Source organism: Chiloscyllium punctatum, chromosome 6 (genome assembly GCF_047496795.1).
Source record: "Chiloscyllium punctatum isolate Juve2018m chromosome 6, sChiPun1.3, whole genome shotgun sequence".
NCBI classification, from domain to species: Eukaryota; Metazoa; Chordata; class Chondrichthyes; order Orectolobiformes; family Hemiscylliidae; genus Chiloscyllium; species Chiloscyllium punctatum.
In genome coordinates, this window is record NC_092744.1 from 93601836 (window position 1) to 93624102 (window position 22267).

The following is a 22267-nucleotide window of genomic DNA, read 5'->3' on the forward strand; positions in this document are numbered from 1 at the left end:
AGTTCATTACGGAGTTGCCGGATGTCCCCAGAATTTAAAGGTTGTACTACGAACCCGGTCCATTCGTTCCCAAACGGCACCTCTCGTAAGGGGTTCAGCTGTTCAATATTGTCACTCCTCCCAGCTCTCAATCCCTCTTCTCGACCTCTCCGCATCTCGAGTCGGACTGATTTCCTAGTGCCTGGGGTGAGTTCTGCGCCCCCTCCTGTGCCCCCCCCCCAGCAGTCCCTTTCTCACTGGTCGTAGTCTGCTGGGACTCGGAATTATCCGTCGCAGGAGGGAGGTCCGCGCTGGACGCCTGGTCGTGCGCGGGTGGTATATACGAGGGCGGGGAAGACGGTGGCAAACCGTCGGTGAGGATGTCCCAAGACTTCTGGGGCTTCCTCGGGTCTGTTTGGGGAATCAGAGGATAGAGACGCGTGGGACTCTCGCCGTCGCCCGCCAACCAGGCTCTCCTCTGGGTCAAACGGTTGTTTGCTGTTAACATATACATTTAGGATTTGACACACCCAGTCTTCATCAGACCCATACTCGGGCCAGCAACGGAGGGGGCGCGGGTTGGTTCTTTGGTCCATATAAAACAACAATATTTTATCATGGTCTCTTTCTTAAAGTCCTTCGTTCTACTACTGTCCGTCCATAGACTTAACTTCCGACCTAATGGACTATCGGGGTGTATTTCTTTCCCATTTGCAGTCTTCCCTGACGTTTCCTTAGTAAATCTAGAAGTCTGATTTCCCATGGTTTATCTTCGGTCCTGGTCTTAAACTCCCAAAGTGTTTTCACAGATGACCGTCAAAACCACAATTTCCCGTGGTTTATCTTCGGTACTGGTCTTAAACGCCCAAAGCGTTTTCACAGATGACCGTCAAAACCACGCGGCCAACAAGGAAGAACAAAAGAATCTCTTACCTTGATCCATGCACGGAGTTGTCTGGCCTTTTTAAATGTGTGTACCCCCGTGTATAGTCACTAACCGGTCGTCCCAGCACTCGTCCGTGTGTTCCTTTTCCAGGATTCAAAATTATGTTTAAATGAGCCGGGTCTCATCCTCTCTTGGCCGACGGCCGACGGACCAAGCTGATCAGTGAGAAGTATAAATATATACTAGACGCATCTTTGTTGTAATCAGGCTTGATCCGTGAGCCGAAGTGACTGCCCCCCCCCGGCAATAATTATTTCATCCCGGAGGAGCCCCCAATTGTGCGAGATAAGTGGCTGTCCAGCCCCATCTACGGCACTTTTTATTTCCCTTCCCAGGAACAAAGACACGGAGGAGTCTGTCCAAAACTTTTTCATTCAACTTTGCAAAGTCGGGGGCTGTTCCCAAAGGTACACCCACACAAGCATAGTAATCTCCACGCATTATATACATGTATATGTGGCCTGGGTCTACTACTGCTGCCTTGACCAACGAGTGCTCGGATTCCCCACTGTTTTCCTTATTTGGGTTCTGGTGCCTGCGATTATTTTGTTATTCACTTGGCCAATCAGTGTTTGAGCTCCCCGTTCTTCCCTTATATGGATGATGTTGTACAACTGTGGTTAAGGGCGGTCTCTCAACTATCGAGGAAAGCTGTTACAACTGTTTCATTCATATAAACGTGGGGGAGGTCCGGCAACAGTTTCGCGTGTCTGCTTGTGTTTACGATGAGGTAGAAAAGACTAAAAGGCAGCTAACCGTTTAAAAATTACACTACCCCCTACACCCTCTCACTCTGTCCCCCACTCTCTCCCGCACTCTCTCTCTGACCCCCTCTCTCTGACCCCCTCTCTCTCCCACCCGCCTCTCTCTGATCCCCTCTCTCTCCCACCCGCCTCTCTCCCTGTCCCCCTCTCTCTGTCCCCATCTCTGTCCCCTCTCTCTGTCCACCTCTCTCTCTGTCCCTCTCTCTCTGACCCCCTCTATCTCCTCAACTCTCTGTCCTCCTCTCTCTGTCGCCCTCTCTCTGACCCCCACTCTCTCCCACCCACCTCTCTCTCTCCCGCTCTCTGCCCCCTCTCTCTGCCTCCTCTCTGTCACCGTCTCTCTGTCCCCCTCACTATGTCCCCCTCTCTCTGCCCCCTATCTCTGTCGCACTCTCTCTGCCCCATCTCTGTCACATTTTCTCAGTCCCCCCCTCTCCCTCTGTTCCCCCCTCTATCTGTTCCGCCTCTCTCTGCCCTCCCTCTCTGTCCTGCCTCTATCTGCCCACCCACTCTGTGCCCCTCTCTCTGACACCATCTTCCTTTCTCTGTCCCCCTCTCTCTCTGTCCCCCTCTCTCTCTGTCCCCCATTTCTCTGCCCCCTTCTATCTGCCCCACTCTCTGCCCCCCTCTTTCTCTGTCACCTCTCTCTCTGCCTAACTCTCTCTGTCCCCCTCTCTCGGTAACCCTCTCTCTCCCCCCTCTCTGTCACCGTCTCTGTCCCCCCCTCTGTCCGCCTCTCTCTGTCCTCCTTCTCTCTTTCAACCCTCTCTCTATCCCCCTCTCTCTCTCCCCCTCTCTCTCTCCCCCTCTCTCTGTCCCTCCTTTCTCTGCCTCCCCCTCTCTGTCGCCCTTTCTCTGCCTCCCCCTCTCTGTCCCCCTCTGTCTGCCCCCCTCTCTCTGTCGCCCTCTCTCTGTCACCGTCTCTCAGTCCCCCTCTCTCTCTCTGTCCCCCCTCTATCTGTTCCCCCTCTCTCAGTCCTCCCTCTCTGTCCTGCCTCTATCTGCCCACCCTCTCTGTCCCCCCTCTCTCTGACCACCCCTTCCTCTCTCTGTCTCCCCTCTCTCTGTCCCCCTCTCTCTCTCTTCCACTCTCTCTGACCCCCTCTATCTCCCCCACTCTCTGTCCCCCTCTCTCTGTCCCTCTCTCTCTTTCCCCCCTCTCTCTGTCCCCCTCTCTCTGTCCCCTCTCTCTCTGCCCCCTCTCTCTGTCCACCCTCTCTCTGTCCCCCACTCTCTGTCCCCCCTCTCTCTGTCCCCCTCTCTCTAATCCCCTCTCTCTGACCCCCTCTTTCTGTCCCTCTTTCTCTGTCCCTTCTCTCTCTGTCCCCCCTCTCTGCCCCTCTCTCTCTCTCTCTGTCCCTCTCTCTCTGTTCTTCTCGCTCTGTCCCTCCTCTCTCTGTCCCCCCTCTCTCTGCCCCCCTCGCTGCCCCCCTTTTTCACTGTCCCCCTCTCTCTGTCCCCCTCTCTCTGCCCCCTCTCCCTCTGTCACCCTCTCTCTCTGTCCCCCTCTATCTCCCCCACTCTCTGTCGCCCTCTCTCTATTGCCCTCTCTCGGTCCAACTCTCTCTGTCGCCCTCTGTCTCTGCCCCCTCTCTCTCTATCCGCCCTCTCTCTGTCCCCTCTCTGCCCCTCTCTCTCTGTCCCCCTCTCTCCCTGTCCCCCTCTATCTCCCCCTCCCTCTGTCAACCTCTCTCTGACCTCCTCTCTCTCTCCACTCTCTCTGACGCCCTCTGTCTGCCCCCACTCTCTCTGACCACCTCCATCTCCTCCACTCTCTGTCCCCCGCTCTCTGTCCCCTCTCTCTGTCGCCCTTGCTCTATCCCCCTCTCTCTCTGTCACCCCCTCTCTCTATCCCGCACTCGCTGTTCCCCCTCTCTCTGTCCCCCCTCCCTCCCACCCGCCTTTCTCTGAACACCTCTCTCTATCACACGCCTCTCTCTCTGTTCCCCTCTCTCTGTTCCTCTCTCTCTGCCCCCTCTCTCTGTCCCACACTCTCTGAACCTCAATCTCTGTGCCCTCTCTCTCTGTCCCCCCTCTCTCTGTTCCCCTCTCTCTGTCCCCCCTCTCTCTGCCCCCCTCTATCTGCCCCACACTCTGCCCCCCTCTTTCTCTGTCCCCTCTCTCTGTCTCCCTCTCTCGGTCCTTTTCTCTCTGTCATCCTCTCTCTGCCCCGTCTCCGTCACCGTCCCTGTCCCTCACCTCTGTCCGCCTGTCTCTGTCCTCCTTCTCTCTGTCAACCCTCTCTCTCTCCCCCTCTCTCTTTCGCCCTCGCTCTGCTCCCTCTCTGTCACCGTCTCTCAGACCCCCTCTCTCTGTCTGTCCCCCCACCTCTCTCTGTTCACCTCTCTCTGTCCTCCCTCTCTGTCCTGCCTCTATCTGTCCACCCTCTCTGTCCACCCTCTCTCTGAAACCACTTCCTCTCTCTGTCCCCCCTCTCTCTGTCCCCCTTCTCTCTGTTCCACTCTCTCTGACCCCCTCTATCTCCCCCACTCTCTGTCGACTCTCTCTCTGTCCCCCTCTCTCTGTTCCACCTCTCTCTGTCCCCTGTCTGTCTGTCCCCCTCTCTCTGTCCCCTCTCTCTCTGTCCCTCTGTCTCTGTTCCCCCTCTCCCTGTCCCCCACTCTCTGTCACCCCTCTCTCTGTCCCCCTCTCTCTGACTCCCTCTCTGACCCCCTCTTTCTGTCTCTCTCTCTCTGTCCCTCTCTCTCTGTCCCTCTCTCTGCCCCCCTCTCTAAGACCCTCTCTCTCTCTGTCCCTTCGCTCTCTGTCCTCCTCTCTCTGTCGCCCTCTCTCTGTTCCCCTCTCTCTGACCCCCTCCCTCTGTCCCCATCTCTCTGTCCCTCTATCTCCCGCACTCCCTGCCCCTCTCTCTCTGTCCCTCTCTCTCTCTGTCACCCGTCTCTCTGTTTCCCGCTCTCTGTCCCCCTCCCTCTGTCCCCATCTCTCTGTCCCTCTGTCTCTACCCCGCTCTCTGCCCCCCTCTCTGTCGCCCTCTCTCTGCCCCCTCTCTCTGCACACCCTCTCTGTCTCCCCCTCTCTGTCCCCCGTCTCTATCTCCCTCCCACTGCCCCCCTCTCTCTGTCCCTACTCTCTATCCGCCGCTCTCTGCCCCCCTCTCTGTCACCCTCTAACTGCCCCCTCTCTCTCTGCCCTCTCTCTGCCCCCTCTTTCACTGTCCCCTCTCTCTGTCCCCCTTTCTCTACCCCCTCTCCCTCTGTCCCCCTCTCTCTCTGTCCAACTCTATCTCCCCCACTCTCTGTCGCCCTCTCTCACTCGCCCTCTCTCTGTACAACGCTCTCTGTCGCCCTCTCTCTCTGTCCTCCTCTCTCTGCCCCCTCTCTCTCTGTCCCCGTCTCTCTCTGTCCCCCTCTGTCTCTCCCTCCCTCTGTCGCCCTCTCTCTGACCCCTCTAACTCTCCCATCTCTCTGACCCCCTCTGTCTGCCGCCTCTCTCTCTATCCCCTCTCTCTCTCTGTCCCACTCTCTCCCACGCACATCTCTCTCTCTCCCGCTCTCTGCCCCCTCTCTCTGTCGCCCTCGCTCTATGCCCCTCTCTCTCTGCCCCCCCTCTGTCCCGCACTTTCTGTTCCCCCTCTCTCTGCTCCCTCTCTCTCCCACCCGCCTCTCTCTGATCCCCTCTCTCTCCCACCCGCCTCTGTCTCTGTCCCCCTCTCTCTGTCCCCCTCTCTGCCCCCTCTCTCTGTCCCCCTCTCTCTGTCCCTCTCTCTCTGCCCCCTCTGTCTGTCCCCCTCTCTCTCTGTCCCCCTCTCTCTGGACCCCTCTCTCTCCCCCACTCTGTACCCTTCTCTCTGATCCTCACTCTCTGTGCCCTCTTTCTTTGTAGCCCCCTCTCTGTTCCCCTCTTTCTGTCCCCCTATCTCTGCCCCCTCTATCTGCCCCACTCTCTGCCTCCCTCTTTCGCTGTCCCCTCTCTCTCATGCCCCCTGTCTCTGTCCCTCCTTTCTCTGTTCCCCTCTCTCTGTCGCCCTCTCTCTGCCTCCTCTCTGTCACCGTCTCTCTGTCCCCCCTCCCTCTGTCCCCCCTCCCTCTGTCCCCCTCTCTCTGCCCCCCTTTCTCTGTCACCCACTCTTGCCCCTCTCTGTCACCGTCTCTCAGTCCCCCTCTCTCTCTCTGTCCCTCCCCTCTATCTGTTCCCCTCTCTCTGTCCTCCCTCTCTGTCCTGCCTCTATCTGCCCACCCACTCTGTCCACCCTCTCTCTGAACCCCCTTCCTCTCTCTGTCCCCCTCTCTCTGTCCCCCTCTCTCTGTTCCACTCTCTCTGACCCCCTCTATCTCCCCCACTCTCTGTCACCTCTCTCTGTGTTCCCCTCTCTCTGTCCCCCCTCTCTCTGTGTTCCCCTCTCTCTGTCCCCCCTCTCTCTGTCCCCTGTCTCTCTGTCCCACCTCTCTCTGTCCCCTCTCTCTCTGACCCTCTGTCTCTGTCCCCCCTCTCTCTGTCCCCCACTCTCTGTCACCCCTCTCTCTGTCCCCACTCTCTGTCCCCCTCTCTCTGTGCCACTCTCTCTGTCCGTCTCTTTCTGTCCCTCTCTCTCTGACCCTCTCTCTCTGTCCCTTCACTCTCTGTCCTCCTCTCTTTGTCGCCCTCTCTCTGTTTCCCCTCTCTGTTCCCCCTCTATCTGACCCACTCTATCTCTCGCATTGTCTGTCCCTCTCTCTCTGTCCCTCTCTCTCTGTCACCCGTCTCTCTGTCCCCCGCTCTCTGTCCCCCTCCCTCTGTACCCCTCTCTCTGTCCCTCTGTCTCTCCCCGCCCTCTGTCCCCCTCTCTGTCGCCCTCTCTCCGCCCCTCTCACTCTGCACCCCCCTCTCTGTACCCCCATCTCTGTCTCCCTCCCACTGCCCACCTCTCTCTGTCCCTACTCTCTATCCCCCGCTCTCTGCCCCCCTCTCTGTCACCCTCTCTCTGCCCCGTCTCTCTCTGCCCCCTCTCTGCCCCCCTCTTTCTCTGTCCCCCTCTCTCTGCCCCTTCACCTCTGTCCCCCTCTCTCTCTGTCCCCCTCTATCTCCCCCACTCTCTGTCGCGATCTCTCTACCGCCCTCTCTCTGTACAAATCTCTCTATCGCCCTCTCTCTCTGTCCCTCTCTCTCTGCTCCCTCTCTCTCTGTCCCCCTCTGTCTCTGTCCCCCTCTATCTCCCCCTCCCTCTGTCGCCCTCTCTCTGACCCCCTCTCTCTCTCCCATCTCTCTGACCCCTCTGTCTGCCACCTCTCTCTCTGTCCCCCTCTCTCTCTGTCCCACTCTCTCTGACCCCCTCTATCTCCTCCACTCTCTGTCCTCCTCTCTCTGTCGCCCTCTCTCTGACCCCCACTATCTCCCACCCACCTCTCTCTCTCTCCCGCTCTCTGCCCCCTCTCTCTGTCGCCCTCGCTCTATTCCCCTCTCTCTCTGTACCCCCCTCTCTTTGTCAGGCACTCTCTGTTCCCCCTCTCTCTGACCCCCTCTCTCTCCCACCCGCCTCTCTCTGATCCCCTCTCTCTCCCACCCGCCTCTCTCTCTGTCCCACCTCTCTCTGTCCCCCTCTCTCTCCCCTCTCTCTGTCCCCCTCTCTCTGGCGCCCTCTCTCTGCCCCCTCTCTCTGTCCCCCTCTCTCTCTGTCCCCCTCTCTCTGGATCCCTCTCTCTCCCCCACTCTGTACCCCTCTCTCTGATCCTCACTCTCTGTGTCCTCTTTATTTGCCCCCCCCCTCTGTTCCCCACTCTCTGTCCCCCCTCTCTCTGAACCCCTCTATCTGCTCCACTCTCTCCCCCCCCTCTTTCTCTGTCCCCTCTCTCTCTGCGTCCCTCTCTCGGTCCTCCTCTCTCTGTCACCGTCTCTCTCTCCCCCCTCTGTCCCCACTCTCTCTGCCCCCTCTCTCTGTCGCACTCTCTCTGCCCGATCTCTGTCACATTCTCTCAGTCCCCCCTCTCCCTCTGTTCCCCCCTCTATCTGTTCCCCCCCTCTCTGTCCTCCCTCTCTGTCCTGCCTCTATGTGCCCACCCGCTCTGTACCCCTCTCTGTGACCCCCCCAACTTTCTCTGTCCCCCTCTCTCTCTGTCCCCCTCTCTCTGTCCCCCCTTTCTCTGCCCCCTCTATCTGCCCCACTCTCTGCCCCCCTCTTTCTCTGTCACCTCTCTCTCTGTCCCCCCTCTCTCTGTCACCCTCTCTCTCTGTCACCCTCTCTCTTCCCCCTCTCTGTCACCGACTCTGCCCCCCCCTGACCGCCTCTCTCTGTCCTCCTTCTCTCTTTCAACCCTCTCTCTACCCCCCCTCTCTCTGTCCCTCCTTTCACTGTCCCCCTCTCTCTGTCGCCCTCTCTATGTCCTCCCTCTCTGTCCTGCCTCTATCTGCCCACCCTCTCTGTCCCCCCTCTCGCTGACACCCCTTCCTCTCTCTGTCCCCCACTCTCTGTCCCCATCTCTCTCTGTTCCACTCTCTCTGACCTCCTCTATCTCCCCCACTCTCTGTCCCCTCTCTCTCTGTCCCTCTCTCTCTGACCCTCACTCTCTCATTTTCCTTCGCTCTCTGTCCTCCTCTCTCTGTCGCCCTCTCTCTGACCCCTTCTCTCGGCCCTACCTCTCTGTTCCCCCTCGACCTGACCCCCTCTATCTCCCGCACTCTCTGCCCCTCTCTCTCTGTCCCCGTCTCTTTGACACCCGTCACTCTGGCCCCCCCTCTCTGTCCCCCTCCCTCTGACCCCTCCCTCTGTCCCTCTGTCTCTCCCCCGCTCTCTGCCCGCCTCTCTGTCGCCGTCTCTCCGTCCCCCTCTCTCTGCCCCCTCTCTGTTCCCCCTCTATCTGACCCCCTCTATCTCTCGCATTGTCTGCCCCTCTCTCTCTGTCCCTCTCTCTCTGTCACCCGTCTCTCTGTCCCCCGCTCTCTGTCCCCCTCCCTCTGACCCCTCCCTCTGTCCCTCTGTCTCTTCCCCGCTCTCTGCCCGCCTCTGTCGCCGTCTCTCCGTCCCCCTCTCTCTGCACCCCCTCTCTGTCTCCCCCCTCTCTGTCCTCCCCTCTCTGTCCCCCTTCCACTGTCCGCCTCTCACTGTCCCTACTCCATATCCGCCGCGCTCTGCCCCCCTCTCTGTCACCCTCTCTCTGCCCCCTCTCTCTCTGCCCCCTCTCTCTCTGTCACCCTCTCTCTGTCGCCATCTCTCTGCCCCCCTCTCTCTCTCTATTCCCCTCTCTCTCTGAACCCCCATCTCCCCCACTCTCTGTCCAACTCTCTCTGTCGCCCTCTCTATGAACCCCTCTCCCTCCCACCCGCCTCTCTCTGTACATCCTCACTGTCCCCCCCCTGCCCCACCCCTCTTCTCCCCTCTCTCTGTCCCCCTATCTCTGCCCCCTCTCTGTCGCCCTCTCTCTGCCCCCCTCTCTCTGTCCCCCACTCTGTGGATCTCTCTCTCTCCCTCCACTCTGTATCCCTCTCTCTGACCCTCACTCTGTCCCCTCTCTCTCTGTTCCCCCCTCCCTGTTTCCCTTTCTCTTACTCCCCTCTCTGTTCCCCCCTCTACCTGCCCCACTCTCTGTCCCCCTATCTCTCTGTCCCCTCTCTCTCTCTGTCCCTCTCTCTCTGTCCCTCTCTCTCTGACCACCTCTATCTCCCTCACTCTCTGTCCTCTCTCTGACCCCTCTCTCTGCCCTCCTCTCTCTGTCCACCCTCTCTCTCCCGCCTCTATCTCTCCACCCTCTCTGTCCCCTCTCTCTCTGTCACCCCTCTCTGTCACACCTCTAACTGTCCCCTCTCCATCTGTCCCACTCTCTCTGAACCCCTCTATCTCCCCCAGTCGCTGCCCCTCTCTCTGACCCCTCTCTCTGCCCCTCTCTCTCTGTGTCACCCTCACTCTGTCGCCATCTTTCTGCCACCTCTCTCTCTCTCTGTCCGCCTCTCCCTCTGACCCCCCATCTCCCCCACTCTCAGTCCCCCTCTCTCTGCCGCCTTCTCTCTGACCCCCTCTCCCTCCCACCCGATGCTCTCTGTACCTCCACACTGTCCCCCCTCTCTCTGTCCCCCTCTCTCTGTCCCCCTCTCTCTGCCCCCTCTCTGTTCCCCCTCTCTCTGACACGCTCTATCTCCCCCACTCTCTGTCCCCTCAATCTCTGTTCCCCTCTCTCTGTCACCCCTCTCTGCCCCCCTCACTCTGTCCCCCACTCTGCGTCCCCTCTCTCTCTGTCCCCCTCTCTTTCTGTCCCCCTCTCTCTCTGTCTCCCTCTCTCTCTCCCCTCTCTCTCTCTGTGCGCCTCTCTCTGTCCCCCTCTCTCTGACACCCTCTATCTCTTCATCACTATCTGTGCTCCCCTCTCTGTCCCCCTCTCTCTGACCCCCTCTACCTCCAATTCTTTCTGTCCCCCTCGATCTGACCCCCTCTATCTCCCCCACTCTCTGTGCCCCTCTCTCCCACCCGCCTCTCTCTATCCCCACTCTTTGACCCCTCTCCATCTGTGTCCCCCTCTATCTCCCCCACTCTCCGTGCCCCTCTCTCTGTCCCTCTCCCTTTGACCCCCTCTAACTCCCCCTCTCTCTGTCCCCTTCTCTCTGTCCCCATCTATCTCCCACCCGCCTCTCTCTAACCCCCTCTTTGCCCCCCCTCTCTGTCCCGCTCTATCTGTACCCCCTCACTCTGTCCCCCTCTCTCTCCCATCCGCCTCTCTTTGACCCCCTCTCTCTGTCCCCACCCCGTCCCCCTGTCCCTCTGACCCCCTCCATCTCTTCCTCTCTCAGTCCCCCTGTCCCTCTGACCCCCTCCATCTCCTCTCTCTGTCCCCCTCTCTCTCCCACCCGCCTCTCCCTGTCCCCCCTCTTTGTCCCCTCTCTCTCTGTTACCCCCTCTCTCTGTCCCGCTCTCAAGATCCCCCTCTATCTCCCACCCGCCTCTCTCTCTCTGTCCCCCTCTCTCCTACCCGTCTCTCTCTCTGTACCCCTCTCTCTGTCCCCCTCTCTCTGTCCCCTCTCTCTGTGGCCCCGTCCCCTCTCTCTCTGTCCCCCACTCTCTCAATGCCACCACTCTCTGACCCCCTCTCTGATCCCTTCTCTGTACCCCACTCTGCACCCATCTCTCTGTCCCACACTCTCTGTCCCCCTCTCTCTGTCCCTCGCTATCTTCCCCTCTCTCAGTCCCGCTCTCTCTGTCCCCCTCTATCTACCCCACTCTCTGTGCATCTCTCTCTGTCGCCCTCTCTCTGCCTCCTTCTCCTCCCACCCGCCTCTCTCTTTCCCACACTCTCTCTTCCCCATTCTCTCTGCCCCACTCTCTCTGCCCCCATCCCTCTCTGCCCCTCTCTCTCTGTCCCCTCTCTCTGTGGCCCCTGTCCCCCTCTCTCTCTGTCCCCCACTCTCTCAATCCCCCCACTCTCTGCCCCCTTCTCTCTGACCCCCTCTCTGATCCCCTCTCTGTACCCCACTCTGCACCCCTCTCTCTGTCCCTCTCCCTCTGTCCCCCTCTCTCTGACCCCCTCCTACCGCCTCTCTCTTTCCCCCTCCCTCTGTTCCCCCCTCTCTCTGACCCCCTCTCTGTGCCCCACTCTCTACGCCCCCTGATTCTCTCCCCCTCACTCTGTCCCACTCTCTCTTCTCATTCTCTCTCTGCGGCTATCACTCTGTCCTTCTCTCTCTGTCCCCGTCTATCTCCCCCACTCTCTGTGCCACTCTCTCTGTACCCCTCTCTGACCCCCTCTACCTCCTGCTCCTTCTGTTCCCCTACTCTCTTTGCCCCCCACTCTATGCCCCCCCTTTCTGCCCCCCTCTCTATGTCCCCCTCTATCTCCCTCACTCTCTGTGCACCTCTCTCTGTCCCTCTCCCTCTGACTCCCTCTATCTCCCCCTCTCTCTCTGTCCCCCTCTCTCCCACCCGACTCTCTCTATCCCCCCTCTTTTTCCCCCTCTCTCTCTGTCCCACCTCTCTCTGTCCCCCTATCTCTCCCATCCGCCTCTCTCTGATCCCCTCTCCCTCCCACCCGCCTCTCTCTCTGTCCCCATCCCTCTGTCCCCCTCGTCCCCCTCTCTCTGTCCCCCTCTCTCTGTCCCCTCTTTCTCTCACCCGCTCTCTACCCCCTCTCTGTCGCCCTCTATCTGCCCCCTCTCTCTCTGCTCGCTGTCCCCCTCTCTCTCTGCCCCCCACTCTCTCAACCCCTCACTCTCTGCTCCCCTCTCTCTGACCCCCTCTATATCCCCCTCTCTCTGTCCCCCTCTCTCTGACCCCCTCTATCTATCCCACTCTCTGTGCCCCTCTCTCTGTCGCCCTCTCTCTGCCTCTTTCTCCCTCCCACCCGCTTCTCTCTCTCCCCCACTCTCTGTTCCCCCCTCTTTCTGTCCCCCTCTCTCTGACCCACTCACTCTGTCCCACTCTCTCTGCCCCCATCTCTCTCTGCCCATCTCTCTCTGTCCCTTCTGTCTCTGTCCCCCTCTATCTCCCCCACTCTCTGTGCCCCTCTCTCTGTGCCCCGCACTCTGTACCCCTCTCTGACCCCCTCTACCTCCTGCTCCTTCTGTCCCCTCTCTCTGAAACCCTCTATCACCCCCTCTCTCTGTCCCCATCTCTCTGTCCCCCTCTATCTCCCCGTCTTTCTGTCCCCCTCTTTCTGACGCCCTCTATCTCCCCCACTCTCTGTCGCCCTCTCTTTCCCACCTGCCTCTCTCTATCCCCCCTCTGTCCCCCTATATCTCCCCCCTCTCTGTGCCCCTCTCTCTGTCTCTCTCCCTCTGACCCCCTCTATCACCCCTTCTCTCTGTCCCTCTCTCTCTCCCACCCGCCTCTCTCTATCCCATCCTTTGTCCCCCTCTCTCTCTGTCCCGCTCTCTCTGTTCCTCCTCTCTCTGTCCCCCTCTCTCTCCCATCCGCCTCTCTCTGACCCCTTCTCTCTCCCACCCGCCTCTCTCTCTGACCCCCTCTCTCTGTCCCCCCGTCCCCCTCTCTCTGTCCCCCTCTCTCTCAGATCCCCTCTATCTCCCACACTCTCTGTGCCCCTCTCTCTGTCGCCCTCCCTCTGTCCCACCTCTCTCTGACCCCCTCTACCTCCCACATTGTCTGTCCCTCTCTCTCTGACTCCCTCTATCTCCCCCACTCTCTGCGCCCCTCTCTCTATCCCCCTCTCTCTGACGCCTACTACTTGCCACTCTTTCTCTCGCCCTCTCTCTGCCCCCCTCTCCCTCCCACCCGCCTCTCTTTGCCCCTCTCTCTGTTCCCCCCTCTCTATGCCTCCCTTTCTGCCCCACTCTCAATGCCCCCCTCTCTCTGCCCCCCCCCTTTTTTCCCCTCTCTCTGTCCCCCTCTCTCTGACCCTCTCACTCTGTCCCACTCTCTCTGACCCCATCTCTCTCTACCCCTCACTCTCTGCCCCTCTCTCTCTGTTCCCCTGTATCTCCCCAACTCTCTTTGCCCCTATCTCTGGTCCCCTCTATCTCCAATTCTTTCTGTCCCCCTGTCTCTGACCCCTCTATCTCCCCCACTCACTGTGCCCCTCTCTCTGTCCCTCTCCTTCTGACCCCCTCTATCTCCCCCTTTCTCTGTCCCCCTCTCTTTCCCACCCGCCTCTCTCTATCCCCCCTTTTTTTACCCCCTCTCTGTCCCCCTATATCTCCCCCACTCTCTGTGCCCTCTCTCTGTCCCTCTCCCTCTGACCCCCTCTATCACCCTCTCTCTCCGTCCCCCTCTCTCTCCCACCCGCCTCTCTCTATCCCCCCCTTCCTCCCCCTCTCTCTCTGTCCCGCTCTCTCTGTCCCACTTTCTCTCCCATCCGCCTCTCTCTGAACCGTTCTCTCTCCCACCCACCTCTCTCTCTGCCCCCTCTCTCTGTCCCCCCGTCCTCCTCTCTCTGTCCCCCTCTCTCTCATACCCCCTATATCTCCCACACTCTCTGTGCCCCTCTCTCTGTCCCTTTCCATCTGACCCCCTCTATCTCACCCTCTCTCTGTCCGCCTCTCTCTGCCCCCTCTCTCTCCCACCCGCCTATCTCTATCCCAACTCTTTGTCCCCCTCTCTCTCTGTACCTCCTCTACCTGTCCCGCTCTCTCTTTTCCCCTCTCTCTGTCCCCCTCTCTCTCCCACCCTCCTCTCTCTGACCCCCTCTCCCTCCCACCCGCCTCTCTCGTTGCCCCTCTCTCTGTTCCCCCCATGCCCCCCTCTCTATGCCCCACACTTTCTGCCCCCCTCTGTATGCTCCCCTCTCTCTCTGCCCCCTTTCTCTTTTTTCCCCTTTATCTGTCCCGTTCTCTCTCTGAAACTCTCACTCTGTCCCACTCTCTCTGCCCCATCTCTCTCTACACCTGTCTCTGCCCCCGCTCTCTCTGTTCCCCTCTATCTCCCCCACATCTGTGCCTCTCTCTCTGTGCCCCATCTCTGTCGCCCTCTCTATGAACCCCTCTTCCTCCCACCCGCCTCTCTCTGTACATCCTCACTGTCTCCCCCTGCCCCACCCCTCTTCTCCCCTCTCTCTGCCCCCCTCTCTGTTCCCCCTCTCTCTGACCCCCTCTATCTCCCCCACTCTCTGTCCCCTCACTCTCTATCCCCCTCTCTCTCTCTGTCCCCCCTCTGTCTGTCCCGCACTCTCTCTTCCCACTCTATCTGTCCCCCTCTCTCTCCCACCCGCCTCTCTCTGATCCCCCCTCTCTCCCACCCGCCTCTCTCTCTGTCCCCCTCTCTCTGTGCCCCTCTCTGTCCCATCTCTCTGTCCCCCTCTCTCTGTCCCCCTCTCTCTGCCCCCCTCTCTCTGTCCCTCTCTCTCTGGATCTCTCTCTCTCCCCCAACTCTGTATCCCTCTCTCTGACCCTCACTCTCTGTCCCCTCTCTCTCTATTCCCCCTCTCTCTGTTTCCCTTTCTCTGACTCCCGTCTCTGTTCCCCCCTCTATCTGCCCCACTCTCTGTCCCCCTCTCTCTCTGTCCCGCTCTCTCTGACCACCTCTATCTCCCTCACTCTCTGTCCTCTCTCTCTGTCAACCTCTCTCTGCCCTCCTCTCTCTGTCCACCCTCTCTTTCCCCCCTCTATCTCTCCACCCTCTCTGACCCCTCTCTCTCTGTCACGCCTCTCTGTCACACCTCTAACTGTCCCCTCTCCATCTGTCCCACTCTCTCTGAACCCTTCTATCTCCCCCAGTCGCTGCCCCTCTCTCTGACCCCTCTCTCTGCCCCTCTCTCTCTCTGTCACCCTCACTCTGTCGCCATCTCTCTGCCCCCTCTCTCTCTGTCCCCCTCTCCCTCTGACACCCCATCTCCCCCACTCTCTGTCCCCCTCTCTTGGCCGCCCTCTCTCTGACGCCCTCTCCCTCCCACCCGATGCTCTCTGTACCTCCACACTGTCCCCCCTCTCTCTGTCCCCCCTCTCTCTGTCCCCCTCTCTCTGCCCCCTCTCTGTTCCCCCTCTCTCTGACACGCTCTATCTCCCCTCTCTCTGTCCCCTCACTCTCTGTCCCCCTCTCTCTGTCACCCCTCTCTCTGCCCCCCTCACTCTGTCCCCGACTCTGCGTCCGTTCTCTCTCTGTCCCCCTCTCTTTCTGTCCCCCTCTCTGTCTGTCTCCCTCTCTCTATCTCCCCTCTCTCTCTCTGTGCGCCTCTCTCTGTCCCCCTCTCCCTGACGCCCTCTATCTCGTCCCCACTATCTGTCCTCCTCTCTCTGTCTCCCTCTCTCTGACCCCCTCTACCTCTAATTCTTTCTCTCCCCCTCTCTCTGACCCCTTCTATCTCGCCCACTCACTGTGCCCCTCTCTCCCAGCCGCTTCTCTCTATCCCCCCTCTTTGTCCCCCTAACTCTCTGTCCCCCTCTATCTCCCCCACTCTCCGTGCCCCTCTCTCTGTCCCTCTCCCTCTGACTCCCTCTATCTCCCCCTCTCTCTGTCCCCCTCTCTCTCCCATCCGCCTCTCTCTGTCCCCCTCTCTCTCCCACCCGCCTCTCTCTCTGTCCCCCTCTCTCTGTCCCCACCCCGTCCCCCTCTCCCTCTGACCCCCTCTATTTCCCCCTCTCTGTCCCCCTCTCTCTGCCCCCGCCTCTCTCCCACCCGCCTCTCTCTGTACACCCTCTATGTCCCCTTCTCTCTCTGTCACCCCTCTCTCTCTGTCCCACTCTCAAGTTCCCATCTCTCTGTCCCCCTCTCTCTGCCAACCGCCTCTCTCTGACACCCACCCTCTCCCACCCGCCTCTCTCTCTGTCGCCGTCTCTCTGTCCCCCTCGTCCCCCTCCCTCTGTCCCCCTCTCTCTGTCCCCTCTCTCTCTCCCCCGCTCTCTGCCCCCTTCTCTGTCGCCCACTCTCTGCCCCTCTCTCTCTGCCCCCTGTCCCCCTCTCTCTCTCTCCCCCACTCTCTCAATCCCCCAACTCTCTGCCCCCCACTCTCTGACCCCCTCTCTCTGACCCCCTCTATCTCCCCCACTCACTGTCCCCTCACTCTCTGTCCCCCTCTCTCTGTCACCCCTCTCTCTGCCCACTCACATTGTCCCCCACTCTGCGTCACCTCTCTCTCTGTACCCCTCTCTCTCAGTCCCCCTCTCACTATGTCTCCCTCTCTCTCTGTCCCATCTCTCTCTCTGTGCACCTCTCTCTGTCCCCCTCTCTCTGAAAACCTCTATCTCTTCCCCACTCTCTGTCCTCCTCTCTCTGTCCCCCTCTCTCGGACCCCCTCTATCTCCCCCACTTTCTGTGCCCCTCTCTCCCACCCTCCGCTCTCTATCCCCACTCTTTGTCCCCCTCTCTCTCTGTGTCCCCCTCTATCTCCCCCACTCTACGTGCCCATCTCTCTGTCCCTCTCCCTTTGACCCTCTCTATCTCCCCCTCTCTCTGTCCCCCCCTCTCTGTCCCCCTCTCTCTCCCATCCGCCTCTCTCTGACCCCCTTTCTCTGTCCCCACCCCGTCCCCTGTCCCTCTGACCCCCTCCATCTCCTCCTCTCTCTGTCCCCCTCTCTCTCCCACCCGCCTCTCTCTGTCCCCCCTCTTTGTCCCCCTCTCTCTCTGTCACCCCCTCTCTCTGTCCCACTCTCAAGATCGGCCTCTATCTCCCACCGGCCTCTCTCTGTCCCCCTCTCTCTGCCCCCTCTCTGTTCCCCCTCTCTCTGACACGCTCTATCTCCCCCACTCTCTGTCCCCACAATCTCTGTTCCCCTCTCTCTGTCACCCCTCTCTGCCCCCCTCACTCTGTCCCCCACTCTGCGTCCCCTCTCTCTCTGTCCCCCTCTCTTTCTGTCCCCCTCTCTCTCTGTCTCCCTCTCTCTCTCCCCTCTCTCTCTCTGTGCGCCTCTCTCTGTCCCCCTCTCTCTGACACCCTCTATCTCTTCCCCACTATCTGTGCTCCTCTCTCTCTCCCCCTCTCTCTGACCCCCTCTACCTCCAATTCTTTCTGTCCCGCTCGATCTGACCCCCTCTATCTCCCCCACTCTCTGTGCCCCTCTCTCCCACCCGCCTCTCTCTATCCCCACTCTTTGACCCCTCTCCATCTGTGTCCCCCTCTATCTCCCCCACTCTCCGTGCCCCTCTCTCTGTCCCTCTCCCTTTGACCCCCTCTAACTCCCCCTCTCTCTGTCCCCTTCTCTCTGTCCCCATCTATCTCCCACCCGCCTCTCTCTATCCCCCCTCTTTGACCCCCCTCTCTGTCCCGCTCTCTCTGTACCCCCTCACTCTGTCCCCTCTCTCTCCCATCCGCCTCTCTTTGACCCCCTCTCTCTGTCCCCACCCCGTCCCCCTGTCCCTCTGACCCCCTCCATCTCTTCCTCTCTCAGTCCCCCTGTCCCTCTGACCCCCTCCATCTCCTCTCTCTGTCCCCCTCTCTCTCCCACCCGCCTCTCCCTGTCCCCCCTCTTTCTCCCCTCTCTCTCTGTCACCCCCTCTCTCTGTCCCGCTCTCAAGATCCCCCTCTATCTCCCACCCGCCTCTCTCTCTCTGTCCCCCTCTCTCCTACACGCCTCTCTCTCAATGCCACCACTCTCTGACCCCCTCTCTGATCCCTTCTCTGTACCCCACTCTGCACCCATCTCTCTGTCCCACACTCTCTCTCCCCCGCTCTCTACCCCCTTCTCTGTCGCCCACTCTCTGCCCCTCTCTCTCTGCCCCCTGTCCCCCTCTCTCTCTCTCCCCCACTCTCTCAATCCCCCAACTCTCTGCCCCCCTCTCTCTGACCCCCTCCCTCTGACCCCCTCTATCTCCCCCACTCACTGTCCCCTCACTCTCTGTCCCCCTCTCTCTGTCACCCCTCTCTCTGCCCACTCACATTGTCCCCCACTCTGCGTCCCCTCTCTCTCTGTACCCCTCTCTCTCTGTCCCCCTCTCTCTATGTCTCCCTCTCTCTCTGTTCCATCTCTCTCTCTGTGCATCTCTCTCTGTCCCCCTCTCTCTGAAAACCTCTATCTCTTCCCCACTATCTGTCCTCCTCTCTCTGTCCCCCTCTCTCGGACCCCCTCTATCTCCCCCACTTTCTGTGCCCCTCTCTCCCACCCGCCGCTCTCTATCCCCACTCTTTGTCCCCCTCTCTCTCTGTGTCCCCCTCTATCTCCCCCACTCTACGTGCCCATCTCTCTGTCCCTCTCCCTTTGACCCTCTCTATCTCCCCCTCTCTCTGTCCCCCCCTCTCTGTCCCCCTCTCCCTCCCATCCGCCTCTCTCTGACCCCCTTTCTCTGTCCCCACCCCGTCCCCTGTCCCTCTGACCCCCTCCATCTCCTCCTCTCTCTGTCCCCCTCTCTCTCCCACCCGCCTCTCTCTGTCCCCCCTCTTTGTCCCCCTCTCTCTCTGTCACCCCCTCTCTCTGTCCCACTCTCAAGATCGGCCTCTATCTCCAACCGGCCTCTCTCTGTCCCCCTCTCTCTGCCCCCTCTCTGTTCCCCCTCTCTCTGACACGCTCTATCTCCCCCACTCTCTGTCCCCTCAATCTCTGTTCCCCTCTCTCTGTCACCCCTCTCTGCCCCCCTCACTCTGTCCCCCACTCTGCGTCCCCTCTCTCTCTGTCCCCCTCTCTTTCTGTCCCCCTCTCTCTCTGTCTCCCTCTCTCTCTGTCCCATCTCTCTCTCTGTGCACCTCTCTCTGTCCCCCTCTCTCTGAAAACCTCTATCTCTTCCCCACTATCTGTCCTCCTCTCTCTGTCCCCCTCTCTCGGACCCCCTCTATCTCCCCCACTTTCTGTGCCCCTCTCTCCCACCCTCCGCTCTCTATCCCCACTCTTTGTCCCCCTCTCTCTCTGTGTCCCCCTCTATCTCCCCCACTCTACGTGCCCATCTCTCTGTCCCTCTCCCTTTGACCCTCTCTATCTCCCCCTCTCTCTGTCCCCCCCTCTCTGTCCCCCTCTCTCTCCCATCCGCCTCTCTCTGACCCCCTTTCTCTGTCCCCACCCCGTCCCCTGTCCCTCTGACCCCCTGCATCTCCTCCTCTCTCTGTCCCCCTCTCTCTCCCACCCGCCTCTCTCTGTCCCCCCTCTTTGTCCCCCTCTCTCTCTGTCACCCCCTCTCTCTGTCCCACTCTCAAGATCGGCCTCTATCTCCCACCGGCCTCTCTCTGTCCCCCTCTCTCTGCCCCCTCTCTGTTCCCCCTCTCTCTGACACGCTCTATCTCCCCCACTCTCTGTCCCCACAATCTCTGTTCCCCTCTCTCTGTCACCCCTCTCTGCCCCCCTCACTCTGTCCCCCACTCTGCGTCCCCTCTCTCTCTGTCCCCCTCTCTTTCTGTCCCCCTCTCTCTCTGTCTCCCTCTCTCTCTCCCCTCTCTCTCTCTGTGCGCCTCTCTCTGTCCCCCTCTCTCTGACACCCTCTATCTCTTCCCCACTATCTGTGCTCCTCTCTCTCTCCCCCTCTCTCTGACCCCCTCTACCTCCAATTCTTTCTGTCCCGCTCGATCTGACCCCCTCTATCTCCCCCACTCTCTGTGCCCCTCTCTCCCACCCGCCTCTCTCTATCCCCACTCTTTGACCCCTCTCCATCTGTGTCCCCCTCTATCTCCCCCACTCTCCGTGCCCCTCTCTCTGTCCCTCTCCCTTTGACCCCCTCTAACTCCCCCTCTCTCTGTCCCCTTCTCTCTGTCCCCATCTATCTCCCACCCGCCTCTCTCTATCCCCCCTCTTTGACCCCCCTCTCTGTCCCGCTCTCTCTGTACCCCCTCACTCTGTCCCCTCTCTCTCCCATCCGCCTCTCTTTGACCCCCTCTCTCTGTCCCCACCCCGTCCCCCTGTCCCTCTGACCCCCTCCATCTCTTCCTCTCTCAGTCCCCCTGTCCCTCTGACCCCCTCCATCTCCTCTCTCTGTCCCCCTCTCTCTCCCACCCGCCTCTCCCTGTCCCCCCTCTTTCTCCCCTCTCTCTCTGTCAAACCCTCTCTCTGTCCCGCTCTCAAGATCCCCCTCTATCTCCCACCCGCCTCTCTCTCTCTGTCCCCCTCTCTCCTACCCGCCTCTCTCTCAATGCCACCACTCTCTGACCCCCTCTCTGATCCCTTCTCTGTACCCCACTCTGCACCCATCTCTCTGTCCCACACTCTCTCTCCCCCGCTCTCTGCCCCCTTCTCTGTCGCCCACTCTCTGCCCCCTGTCCCCCTCTCTCTCTCTCCCCCACTCTCTCAATTCCCCAACTCTCTGCCCCCCTCTCTCTGACCCCCTCTCTCTGACCCCCTCTATCTCCCCCACTCACTGTCCCCTCACTCTCTGTCCCCCTCTCTATGTCACCCCTCTCTCTGCCCACTCACATTGTCCCCCACTCTGCGTCCCCTCTCTCTCTGTACCCCTCTCTCTCTGTCCCCCTCTCTCTATGTCTCCCTCTCTCTCTGTTCCATCTCTCTCTCTGTGCATCTCTCTCTGTCCCCCTCTCTCTGAAAACCTCTATCTCTTCCCCACTATCTGTCCTCCTCTCTCTGTCCCCCTCTCTCGGACCCCCTCTATCTCCCCCACTTTCTGTGCCCCTCTCTCCCACCCGCCGCTCTCTATCCCCACTCTTTGTCCCCCTCTCTCTCTGTGTCCCCCTCTATTTCCCCCACTCTACGTGCCCATCTCTCTGTCCCTCTCCCTTTGACCCTCTCTATCTCCCCCTCTCTCTGTCCCCCCCTCTCTGTCCCCCTATCTCTCCCATCCGCCTCTCTCTGACACCCTTTCTCTGTCCCCACCCCGTCCCCTGTCCCTCTGACCCCCTCCATCTCCTCCTCTCTCTGTCCCCCTCTTTGTCCCCCTCTCTCTCCCACCCGCCTCTCTCTGTCCCCCCTCTTTGTCCCCCTCTCTCTCTGTCACCCCCTCTCTCTGTCCCACTGTCAAGATCGGCCTCTATCTCCCACCGCCCTCTCTCTGCCCCCTCTCTGTTCCCCCTCTCTCTGACACGCTCTATCTCCCCCACTCTCTGTCCCCTCAATCTCTGTTCCCCTCTCTCTGTCACCCCTCTCTGCCCCCCTCACTCTGTCCCCCACTCTGCGTCCCCTCTCTCTCTGTCCCCCTCTCTTTCTGTCCCCCTCTCTCTCTGTCTCCCTAACTCTCTCCCCTCTCTCTCTCTGTGCGCCTCTCTCTGTCCCCCTCTCTCTGACACCCTCTATCTCTTCCCCACTATCTGTGCTCCTCTCTCTGTCCCCCTCTCTCTGACCCCCTCTACCTCCAATTCTTTCTGTCCCCCTCGATCTTACCCCCTTTATCTCCCCCACTCTCTGTGCCCCTCTCTCCCACCCGCCTCTCTCTATCCCCACTCTTTGACCCCTCTCCATCTGTGTCCCCCTCTATCTCCCCCACTCTCCGTGCCCCTCTCTCTGTCCCTCTCCCTTTGACCCCCTCTAACTCCCCCTCTCTCTGTCCCCTTCTCTCTGTCCCCATCTATCTCCCACCCGCCTCTCTCTATCCCCCCTCTTTGCCCCCCCTCTCTGTCCCGCTCTCTCTGTACCCCCTCACTCTGTCCCCCTCTCTCTCCCATCCGCCTCTCTTTGACCCGCTGTCTCTGTCCCCACCCCGTCCCCCTGTCCCTCTGACCCCCTCCATCTCTTCCTCTCTCAGTCCCCCTGTCCCTCTGACCCCCTCCATCTCCTCTCTCTGTCCCCCTCTCTCTCCCACCCGCCTCTCCCTGCCCCCCCTCTTTGTCCCCTCTCTCTCTGTCACCCTCTCTCTCTGTCCCGCTCTCAAGATCCCCCTCTATCTCCCACCCGCCTCTCTCTCTCTGTCCCCCTCTCTTCTACCCGCCTCTCTCTCTGTGCCCCTCTCTCTGTGGCCCCGTCCCCTCTCTCTCTGTCCCCCACTCTCTCAATGCCACCACTCTCTGACCACCTCTCTGATCCCTTCTCTGTACCCCACTCTGCACCCATCTCTCTGTCCCACACTCTCTGTCCCCCTCTCTCTGTCCCTCGCTATCTTCCCCTCTCTCAGTCCCGCTCTCTCTGTCCCCCTCTATCTACCCCACTCTCTGTGCCCCTATCTCTGTCGCCCTCTCTCTGCCTCCCTCTCCTCCCACCCGCCTCTCTCTTTCCCACACTCTCTCTTCCCCATTCTCTCTGCCCCACTCTCTCTGCCCCCATCCCTCTCTGCCCCTCTCTCTCTGTCCCCTCTCTCTGTGGCCCCTGTCCCCCTCTCTCTCTGTCCCCCACTCTCTCAATCCCCCCACTCTCTGCCCCCTTCTCTCTGACCCCCTCTCTGATCCCCTCTCTGTACCCCACTCTGCACCCCTCTCTCTGT